Source organism: Pongo abelii, chromosome 14 (assembly GCF_028885655.2).
Source record: "Pongo abelii isolate AG06213 chromosome 14, NHGRI_mPonAbe1-v2.0_pri, whole genome shotgun sequence".
NCBI classification, from domain to species: Eukaryota; Metazoa; Chordata; class Mammalia; order Primates; family Hominidae; genus Pongo; species Pongo abelii.
Window position 1 is genome coordinate 60,209,680 of NC_071999.2, and position 12,374 is coordinate 60,222,053.

The window sequence follows — 12,374 nt, forward strand, 5'->3', positions numbered from 1 at the left end:
ATCTCTCTGACTTACTGCAGTGATGACAAATAAGATAAGAGCTTTAAAGAGTTTTAAAGGTAGAACATTTTTCTTTCCTTAGATCAAATAATATATTTTGCAGGGTTTTGCAAATATTGCTGGGGATTTTCCTCCAGCTTTTCTGATGTAAGTCATTAAATTGACCTCAAGAAAAGAGAATTTGTTCTTTTACTCTGGAAGCCATTTCAGTATTTTGATAGACAAATAAAGTCTTTGTATTTTTCTAGAATTCTGGTCTATTTCCATATACTCAGGTGTTAATGAATTGAGATAATTCTGTTACTTCAGCTGTGGCCACAATTCTTATCCTGTGCTGTGTTTTGTGTTAGCAACTAGCAAGACTAAGCTCCAGCTACCCACAGTGGTTTGGTGATTTGCTTGATTTGCATCCTTTATTGATGGGGGCTTACTTCCAATTTTACTCATCTACTCCTCTAATGATGTTTCCTGAATTTCTTCCCAAATATACTACTTGTGTTTGTATGCTTGTTTTAACATCTGCATCTGAGAGGTGAAAACTAAACCTGCCACCTTTTTCAAATTTTTGTTTATGTGGTAATTACTCAATAGCCCTAGTACTTTATTTTCATGGTTCTTACCTAGGAAATTATCCAATTAGAACATTGTAAAGTCATTAAAATCCAAAAGCTAATGGAAATGGTCAGTGTAGACAGCACACAGTTGCCTATAGGCAGGCGTATTTGCAAGGACATAGAGAAAATCCTATGAGAAGAGGAATATACATTTCATTCAGATGCACAATTCATATACACAAATGGTATATAGTTGGATGAAACTAGCCTTGACCTGCCATCATTATCCATTAAAGTAGTTAACAGAGTAGGAGAGAAACTCAGCATTATACTGGAAGAAACATTTACCTCTCAAATATAGTCTGGTTTAAATATTGTCTGACCCAGTAGAGACTTATTAGAATATATCACCTGATTTTGTAAGCCCCACTATAGATTAAATTTATCACCAAGTGGACCTAGAATAGCTTTAGCCCTAGGTAGCATCCACTTAGGAGGGGTCTGAGTATAGGGGGGTCAGGAATGATATGTGATCCGGCTCTGCAACACTGCTAAATACCATGCATTCATAGGTACTGTCTCTGCTAGAAAGAGAACAGTGAGTCTCACAAGAACAACAGACACCCAACTTAGCATCTTTGTAAATATGTTCCTCACTAGCTTTCGTTATAGTGCAAGTTTATACATACATACACATGCATATGTGTTGTGTGTGTATTTTGAAAGATCTACATGTTCTCTAATTGCTAAAACTAATTAAATGCATAGTAGTTATTAATCACCAAAATCTTACTTTCACAGATCAAAAAACCAAGGCTGAAAGAGGTAAAAATGTGGCTTAAAGTCTAACCTGCTCGCTCACTGTGTTATACATCCTCTCGGGACTTCTGTCTGTATTTTCAATCTCTATACTCATATAAACTTCCAAAATGTGGTACATACAACAAGGAAGTTCAAAGATTTCTAACTTTAAATCAGCATCTCAATGCAAAACAAATTTCTGCAATAATTTAACTGATAATAAAACAATAACAAGAAAGCATCCCGAAAAGATGTAGTAATTAGTATTAGTGTACCCAAAGAGCCATGTGAATTATTCTATGTGATGAATGTTATCCTACAAAACACAAACAAGATAATTTGGGAACTTTAGCAATAACCAAGACAAAGCAATGAAGAATATGTTGACTTTTTATTTTTCACTTTTTTTTTTTGTAGAATCAGTCATCTGCTTATTTTTTTCTTTTTATTTGAAGTAAAATAAATACTTTTCTAGTTCAATCTCACATTACTTCCATTCAGAGTTTCAGAGATAGTTCAATCTGAAAGTGGCCTTTGAAGAAACCACATATCTAGTGAAATGCTCCAGCCCTTTTCAGAAATAGTCTCAGAGTCTTTGTAAATGTCAAAGGAGAGCCACAAATCTCAAACAGTTGCCAAAACCAGAATATCTCTGAATGTCACAATGATGCTTGGTACATGTCTACCATACAGGGCTTTTTTTGTGGGTGTCAAATTCTGTCAGGTTCATCTTAAAGAAGCATAACATTTTAGGAGAGGATTTAAGAGGTTTAGGGTAAAATAATACTTATGTTTTGCATGGGTCAACAGTTACTGCAATTGGACATGATCAGGTTGAATAGACGCATGTTGGTGCATTTCAATTGCAGAGAAGTTTTCAAATGATTTTAATTTTTCCCCATAAAGCTATGATTAATCATGTTTTCATGTTGTCTACTTAGGTAACAAGAAAGTAACTATTTACATTTTTAATTCTAAGTCATTGGTGAGTTTTTGACATTTTATTTAGTGACATGGGTTAATTTCATACTCACCAAGATATCTTCATAATTGAGACATATTGGGTTACTATAGCAGCAAGCTAGTATTTTTAATAAAAACTAGGGACCCTGCTGTTACTCCCTATCATGAGATAACAAATTTAACCCGTGACACTATTTTATCATGTGATTTACAAAGTTTCACAGAGAAATATAGATATCTGCTCTAATGGCTTGTTATTTGAATAACACAAAATATAAATGCTTGAAACATTTTTAAATTTGTTTTTAACTGAGGTATTACTTTGAGTTGTAAACATTTTTTCTTTTAGGTTTTATTTAGCTGTTTTTGTGTGTGAGTCTATTGCTTTAAGTATTTATTCAAATATATATGTTTTTAAAGGCATTTTTATGAGTGCTATTTTGATTATTTCTTTTGATTCATTATAAGTTTTGCCTGTTACAGCGTATCCTAAATTTGTATTCAAGCTTTTAATACTTTATATTGTTTATTTCTTTCACATTTTCTACTTTCTAAAATTACAACTGAATCCTTTCTAAAATTAAACTGTGCAACACACAGTTTTAAAATAAAAACTTATATTTCCCCATATCTATTCCATTTCTGATCTTCTTTTCTCTAACAAGGATATCTTTTAACTCCTCACATTTCTACTTCCCACTATAAAAACCCTTCCTTTTAAAGCTTATTATAATGGTTTTTCCGCAAAACTTACTTGATACTTCAGGTTTCACATAACTTTTCCTTTGAAATAAATGTCTATATTGTACAAGTGACCCTTCCTATTACCAATTAGAATGAAATCTGATCCCTCCTTTCCTTGGTAGGGCAGAAACCAATTCTTAAATATCGTCATATCTCACCATAATGCAGTACCTAATATAGTACCTAATACCAAGGTTAGCATATAACAGATGTTCAATATAATTTTGAAAGAAAGATTGGTTGCTTTCATTTTATGGGTATAGTGCTTCCTATTTGGAGACTACATTTTACATTTTTTGTTACAATTTCTTCTGACAGTGTGACTGAATTATTGCCAATGGATTGGAACAGAATTGCTTTAGAGAATTTCACATTTACTTTCTTAAAGAGAAATCCCTCCTCCTGACTATGTCTCATCCTCCTAGGACAGAGAACTAGAATCCCTTGGGGATAATGGAGAAAGTATTAGAAGCAACTGAGCAATTAAAAAGTGAAGTCTCTTCTTTTTTTAATTTTATTTTTTAAACTTGCATATAATAAATGTACGTATTTATGGAGTACACAGTGAGTTTCATTACATAAAGTGTACAGTGATCAAATTAGGTTAATTAACATGTTCATGTTCATCCCCTCAAACATTTATCATTTGCTTGGTTGGCAGCATTCAAAATTGTCTCTCCTAGCATTTGGAAATATGTAATAAATTTTTTGTTGACTATAGTCACTCTACAGTTGTATAGAATACTAGGAGAGAAACAAAGCCTTTTCTTGGATTTAGAATACATACTTCAGGATTATTGTTTGAAAAACAACAACAATAACAAAACCTTATTTTGGTTCATTAACCATTGTTTTATTGGGTCTTTCCCACTCTCTCTCTCTCTTTTTTTTTTTTTTTTTAACATTAGCCTAGTCTTAACCTAACAAATTTATTTAATAAAATAAATTAATGAATTTGAAGTTTTCGGTAAGTGTTTTACATTTTTTGACATCCGTATATGCACTTATTTTATATATCCTGATTTACTATCACACACTCAGAGGGTCTACATAGAATTATCATTTTGGGTTTGATAACACATATGCACAAGTCATGTTTAAACATCTGTAAAGAAGCCAGAATATTAGGAAATGAAATATTAGGAAACTAAAGAATAGACCACTTTATAGCATCTTAGTTGGAAATGTGGTAATCTTCTTTAAAATTATTCTATAAAACCACTAGAAAACCTGAAATTGTAAATACCCATAAGCTACTAACATACGAACAATTTTATGTGCGAAAAAGGTCAAAAACTTATTTCTTCAAATATCATTTTTGTTAAAAAGTAGACAGTGATTTGGAAAGATTTTTAAAAATCATACATTACATTTGTTTTTCAGCATTTAATATTGCATTTTTACAAAGTCCTGATTTAATGACATATAATCTGCTCAGTGATATTCATCTTTTAAATGCTTTACTAATATTAACAAATTTTCCCTCAGAAGAACACTCTATATAATTATAAGACAATGAAACTAAACAAGCAACCTAATATTTTATTTACCACAAATAAATGATCTTGGGCATGAGTAATAGCTTTTCATCAAGTAATGTCCATGTTATGGAGTGGATATTTGTGTTCCTCCCACCAAAAAATTAAAGTTTGAAATCCTAATCCCCAATGTGATATTAGGAGGTGGAGCATTTGGGAGGTAATTAGGTCATTAGGGTAGACCCGTTAGGAATGGGATTATGGATCTCATAAAAGAGAGCCCAGAAAACTCTCTAGCTGTCTCTTTCCACCATATGAAGACAGGGCAAGAAGTAGAGACTGCTACCCAAAAGAAGACCTCACCAGAGCACAGCGTCGCTGGCACCTGAATCTCAGACTTCCAGCTTCCAGAACTGTGAGAAATCAGTATCTGTGGTTTATAAGCTATTCCGTTTATGATACTTTGGCTAAGCAACCTGAATGGACTAAGAAAACCTACTTTTTAAATAAAATATAACACACAGCAAATTTAATGATGAATTTTTTTTTAGTTTCACATCACTGATATCTGAAATTTCATCAGTTGTCTCTGAAACATTCTTCATCTATTTCTAGGCTGAAAGAAAAGGAAAAAAGAAAGTTAAATTATGAATCATAAACCTATCAGATAAATTTAGTCATAATAGGTCATCTTTCTAGATCCTACAAGTTTTCATTATTTTATCCAGTACAAGTATGCTTATGTTAATATTAAATGTATATGTGTACTAGATACTCTGTTGCCTGAGTAGTTTGCTATGCTTGAACTATAATTATATTATAAAGTACATATTTGGTGGTCACATGTACATGAAGCTGACATAATTATAGAATACTATCATGGAAATACATAGATCTTAATTTTTGTTTTCTCTACATACTCTGATACTTTATGTCTTAAATATGGATGTGGAGGCTAAGAGTATTTTCTTTTTTTAATTATTTTATTTATTTATTTATTGAGACGGGGTCTCACTCTGTCACCCAGGCTGGAGTGCAGTGGCAGGATCTCAGCTCACTGCAACCTCCGCCTCCTGGGTTCAAGCCATTCTCCTGCCTCAGCCTCCTGAGCAGCTGGGATTACAGGTGTGCACCACCACACCCAGCTAAATTCTGTAATTTTTAGTAGAGATGGGGTTTCACCGTGTTGGCCAGGTTGTTCTCCAACTCCTGAACTTAAGTGATCTGCCTGCCTTGGCCTCCCAAAGTGCTGGGATTACAGGCATGGGCCATCGCGCCCTGCCTTATTTTCCAATATCTTCTTTGAAGTTTTGCTTTTTGCTTCTTGGTACCTCAGCTGAAACTTGTAGTGTAAGATTTTGTTATATTACAAAGATGTTGTCCCAATAAAGGGAAAGGAACAAAGGATCTGTATAAATCTAATGATATTTATCTAATGAACATATTGATAAATTATTTTTTTTTTTTTTTTTTTTTCATAATAAACACGAATTTACTAGTTCAAATTTGAGTACACTGAAAGTAAAAGTTACATTGTAGCTATTCTTCTGCGAAAGAATAGCTAAGTTATTTACAAGTTACAATAACTAAGAGGAATATTTGTTAGCTCATTTGAACTCACAAGAATGTTGCATCTTTACACCGAAAATCTTACAAGAAAAAGGCACAATATTTTAAAATCATGTAACATACGCAATTTATAATAATAGCTTCTCCACTGGCATTGGGATTAAAATGTATATATACTTGATATGTAACATTCATTTAGTACTATTCCAAATCCTAAGGAAATGAAATGCACCATCTTCACTCTGCTGTTCCACATATTGCTCTGGCTTTAATCCAATCTTAAATTTCCCCTGTAGCCTGAATACTACTGTAATCCACATGATCTCAAAAATCACTTTAGTATTTCTAATGGTCTTGATTTCAGAGGAGAACTGTAAGGTTTTCATTCTAGTATGATTGAAAATATATATTTTAAGCACTAATCTCCTTTCTTTTGACTTTTTAATATCTATTTGTTGCAGACATGTTAAACAATCTAAAGGAACATTCACATATGTTCTTTAGGAATACAGTAGACTCTCTTATCTGCATGGGAGCTATTCTAAGTCTCCCAGAGAATGCCTACAACAGCCAATAGTATTGAACCAGTTGAGGTCAATAGGAACCCATTTCTGTTCATGTCTTCCACCCATAAATTTACGGCCTTTTCCCTCTTAACTAAGCACTTCTCACACGCTGTGGTCATAACTTTTGCAGTGTGAGGTGTGGTGGGACAGCAAAACAATCACAAATTTCTTTTTTCTTCTTCACAACTTCACGGATAGAAGATTCTTTCTTTTTTTTTTTTTTTTTTCTTTTTTTTTTCTTTTATTATTATTATTATTATTATTATACTTTAGGTTTTATGGTACATGTGCGCAATGTGCAGGTAAGTTACATATGTATACATGTGCCATGCTGGTGCGCTGCACCCACCAACCCGTCATCTAGCATTAGGTATATCTCCCAATGCTATCCCTCCCCCCTCCCCCCACCCCACAACAGTCCCCAGAGTGTGATGTTCCCCTTCCTGTGTCCATGTGTTCTCATTGTTCAATTCCCACCTATGAGTGAGAATATGCGGTGTTTGGTTTTTTGTTCTTGCGATAGTTTACTGAGAATGATGATTTCCAATTTCATCCATGTCCCTACAAAGGACGTGAACTCATCATTTTTTATGGCTGCATAGTATTCCATGGTGTATATGTGCCACATTTTCTTAATCCAGTCTATCATTGTTGGACATTTGGGTTGGTTCCAAGTCTTTGCTATTGTGAATAATGCGGCAATAAACATACGTGTGCATGTGTCTTTATAGCAGCATGATTTATAGTCCTTTGGGTATATACCCAGTAATGGAATGGCTGGGTCGAATGGAATTTCTACTTCTAGATCCCTGAGGAATCGCCACACTGACTTCCACAAGGGTTGAACTAGTTTACAGTCCCACCAACAGTGTAAAAGTGTTCCTATTTCTCCACATCCTCTCCAGCACCTGTTGTTTCCTGACTTTTTAATGATTGCCATTCTAACTGGTGTGAGATGGTATCTCATTGTGGTTTTGATTTGCATTTCTCTGATGGCCAGTGACGGTGAGCATTTTTTCATGTGTTTTTTGGCTGCATAAATGTCTTCTTTTGAGAAGTGTCTGTTCATGTCCTTCGCCCACTTTTTGATGGGGTTGTTTGTTTTTTTCTTGTAAATTTGTTGGAGTTCATTGTAGATTCTGGATATTAGCCCTTTGTCAGATGAGTAGGTTGCGAAAATGTTCTCCCATTTTGTAGGTTGCCTGTTCACTCTGATGGTAGTTTCTTTTGCTGTGCAGAAGCTCTTGAGTTTAATTAGATCCCATTTGTCAATTTTGGCTTTTGTTGCCATTGCTTTTGGTGTTTTAGACATGAAGTCCTTGCCCATGCCTATGTCCTGAATGGTAATGCCTAGGTTTTCTTCTAGGGTTTTTATGGTTTTAGGTCTAACATTTAAGTCTTTAATCCATCTTGAATTGATTTTTGTATAAGGTGTAAGGAAGGGATCCAGTTTCAGCTTTCTACATATGGCTAGCCAGTTTTCCCAGCACCATTTATTAAATAGGGAATCCTTTCCCCATTGCTTGTTTTTGTCAGGTTTGTCAAAGATCAGATACTTGTAGATATGTGGCATTATTTCTGACGGCTCTGTTCTGTTCCATTGATCTATATCTCTGTTTTGGTACCAGTACCATGCTGTTTTGGTTACTGTAGCCTTGTAGTATAGTTTGAAGTCAGGTAGTGTGATGCCTCCAGCTTTGTTCTTTTGGCTTAGGATTGACTTGGCGATGCGGGCTCTTTTTTGGTTCCATATGAACTTTAAAGTAGTTTTTTCCAATTCTGTGAAGAAAGTCATTGGTAGCTTGATGGGGATGGCATTGAATCTGTAAATTACCTTGGGAAGGATGGCCATTTTCATGATATTGATTCTTCCTACCCATGAGCATGGAATGTTCTTCCATTTGTTTGTATCCTCTTTTATTTCCTTGAGCAGTGGTTTGTAGTTCTCCTTGAAGAGGTCTTTCACATCCCTTGTAAGTTGGATTCCTAGGTATTTTATTCTCTTTGAAGCAATTGTGAATGGGAGTTCACTCATGATTTGGCTCTCTGTTTGTCTGTTATTGATGTATAAGAATGCTTGTGATTTTTGCACATTGATTTTGTATCCTGAGACTTTGCTGAAGTTGCTTATCAGCTTAAGGAGATTTTGGGCTGAGACAATGGGGTTTTCTAGATATACTATCATGTCATCTGCAAACAGGGACAATTTGACTTCCTCTTTTCCTAATTGAATACCCTTGATTTCCTTCTCCTGCCTAATTGCCCTGGCCAGAACTTCCAACACTATGTTGAATAGAAGTGGTGAGAGAGGGCATCCCTGTCTTGTGCCAGTTTTCAAAGGGAATGCTTCCAGTTTTTGCCCATTCAGTATGATATTGGCTGTGGGTTTGTCATAAATAGCTCTTATTATTTTGAGATACGTCCCATCAATTCCTAATTTATTGAGAGTTTTTAGCATGAAGGGTTGTTGAATTTTGTCAAAGGCCTTTTCTGCATCTATTGAGATAATCATGTGGTTTTTGTCTTTGGTTCTGTTTATATGCTGGATTACATTTATTGATTTGCGTATATTGAACCAGCCTTGCATCCCAGGGATGAAGCCCACTTGATCATGGTGGATAAGGTTTTTGATGTGCTGCTGGATTCTGTTTGCCAGTGTTTTATTGAGGATTTTTGCATCAATGTTCATCAAGGATATTGGTCTAAAATTCTCTTTTTTTGTTGTGTCTCTGCCAGGCTTTGGTATCAGGATGATGCTGGCCTCATAAAATGAGTTAGGGAGGATTCCCTCTTTTTCTATTGATTGGAATAGTTTCAGAAGGAATGGTACCAGCTCCTCCTTGTACCTCTGGTAGAATTCGGCTGTGAATCCATCTGGACCTGGACTTTTTTTGGTTGGTAAGCTATTGATTATTGCCACAATTTCAGCTCCTGTTATTGGTCTATTCAGAGATTCAACTTCTTCCTGGTTTAGTCTTGGGAGGGTGTATGTGTCGAGGAATTTATCCATTTCTTCTAGATTTTCTAGTTTATTTGCATAGAGGTGTTTGTAATATTCTCTGATGGTAGTTTGTATTTCTGTGGGATCGGTGGTGATATCCCCTTTATCATTTTTTATTGCATCTATTTGATTCTTCTCTCTTTTTTTCTTTATTAATCTTGCTAGCGGTCTATCAATTTTGTTGATCCTTTCAAAAAACCAGCTCCTGGATTCATTTATTTTTTGAAGGGTTTTTTGTGTCTCTATTTCCTTCAGTTCTGCTCTGATTTTAGTTATTTCTTGCCTTCTGCTAGCTTTTGAATGTGTTTGCTCTTGCTTTTCTAGTTCTTTTAATTGTGATGTTAGGGTGTCAATTTTGGATCTTTCCTGCTTTCTCTTGTGGGCATTTAGTGCTATAAATTTCCCTCTACACACTGCTTTGAATGCATCCCAGAGATTCTGGTATGTTGTGTCTTGGTTCTCGTTGGTTTCAAAGAACATCTTTATTTCTGCCTTCATTTCGTTATGTACCCAGTAGTCATTCAGGAGCAGGTTGTTCAGTTTCCACGTAGTTGAGCGGTTTTGAGTGAGATTCTTAATCCTGAGTTCTAGCTTGATTGCACTGTGATCTGAGAGACAGTTTGTTACAATTTCTGTTCTTTTACATTTATTGAGGAGAGCTTTACTTCCAAGTATATGGTCAATTTTGGAATAGGTGTGGTGTGGTGCTGAAAAAAATGTATATTCTGTTGATTTGGGGTGGAGAGTTCTGTAGATGTCTATTAGGTCCGCTTGGTGCAGAGCTGAGTTCAATTCCTGGGTATCCTTGTTGACTTTCTGTCTCGTTGATCTGTCTAATGTTGATAGTGGGGTGTTAAAGTCTCCCATTATTAATGTGTGGGAGTCTAAGTCTCTTTGTAGGTCACTCAGGACTTGCTTTATGAATCTGGGTGCTCCTGTATTGGGTGCATATATATTTAGGATAGTTAGCTCTTCTTGTTGAATTAATCCCTTTACCATTATGTAATGGCCTTCTTTGTCTCTTTTGATCTTTGTTGGTTTAAAGTCTGTTTTATCAGAGACTAGGATTGCAACCCCTGCCTTTTTTTGTTGTCCATTTGCTTGGTAGATCTTCCTCCATCCTTTTATTTTGAGCCTATGTGTGTCTCTGCACGTGAGATGGGTTTCCTGAATACAGCACACTGATGGGTCTTGAGTCTTTATCCAGTTTGCCAGTCTGTGTCTTTTAATTGGAGCATTTAGTCCATTTACATTTAAAGTTAATATTGTTATGTGTGAATTTGATCCTGTCATTATGATGTTAGCTGGATATTTTGCTCGTTAGTTGATGCAGTCTCTTCCTAGTCTCGATGTTCTTTACATTTCGGTATGATTTTGCAGCGGCTGGTACCGGTTGTGCCTTTCCATGTTTAGCGCTTCCTTCAGGAGCTCTTTTAGGGCAGGCCTGGTGGTGACAAAATCTCTCAGCATTTGCTTGTCTGTAAAGTATTTTATTTCTCCTTCACTTATGAAGCTTAGTTTGGCAGGATATGAAATTCTGGGTTGAAAATTCTTTTCTTTAAGAATGTTGAATATTGGCCCCCACTCTCTTCTGGCTTGTAGGGTTTCTGCCGAGAGATCCGCTGTTAGTCTGATGGGCTTCCCTTTGATGGTAACCCGACCTTTCTCTCTGGCTGCCCTTAACATTTTTTCCTTCATTTCAACTTTGGTGAATCTGACAATTATGTGTCTTGGAGTTGCTCTTCTCGAGGAGTATCTTTGTGGCGTTCTCTGTATTTCCTGAATCTGAATGTTGGCCTGCCTTGCTAGATTGGGGAAGTTCTCCTGGATAATATCCTGCAAAGTGTTTTCCAACTTGTTTCCATTCTCCCCGTCACTTTCAGGTACACCAATCAGACGTAGATTTGGTCTTTTCACATAGTCCCACATTTCTTGGAGGCTTTGCTCGTTTCTTTTTATTCTTTTTTCTCTAAACTTCCCTTCTCGCTTCATTTCATTCATTTCATCTTCCAGGGCTGATACCCTTTCTTCCATTTGATCGCATCGGCTCCTGAGGCTTCTGCATTCTTCACGTAGTTCTCGAGCCTTGGTTTTCAGCTCCATCAGCTCCTTTAAGCACTTCTCTGTATTGGTTATTCTAGTTATACATTCTTCTAAATTTTTTTCAAAGTTTTCAACTTCTTTGCCTTTGGTTTGAATATCCTCCCGTAGCTCGGAGTAATTTGATCGTCTGAAGCCTTCTTCTCTCAGCTCGTCAAAGTCATTCTCCGTCCAGCTTTGTTCCGTTGCTGGTGAGGAACTGCGTTCCTTTGGAGGAGGAGAGGTACTCTGGTTTTTAGAGTTTCCAGTTTTTCTGCTCTGTTTTTTCCCCATCTTTGTGATTTTATCTACTTTTGGTCTTTGATGATGGTGATGTACAGATGGGTTTTTGGTGTGGATGTCCTTTCTGTTAGTTTTCCTTCTAACAGACAGAACCCTCAGCTGCAGGTCTGTTGGAGTACCTGGCCGGCCGTGTGAGGTGTCAGTCTGCCCCTGCTGGGGGGTGCCTCCCAGTTAGGCTGCTTGGGGGTCAGGGGTCAGGGACCCACTTGAGGAGGCAGTCAGCCCGTTCTCAGATCTCCAGCTGCGTGCTGGGAGAACCACTGCTCTCCTCACAGCTGTCAGACAGGGACATTTAAGTCTGCAGAGGTTACTGCTG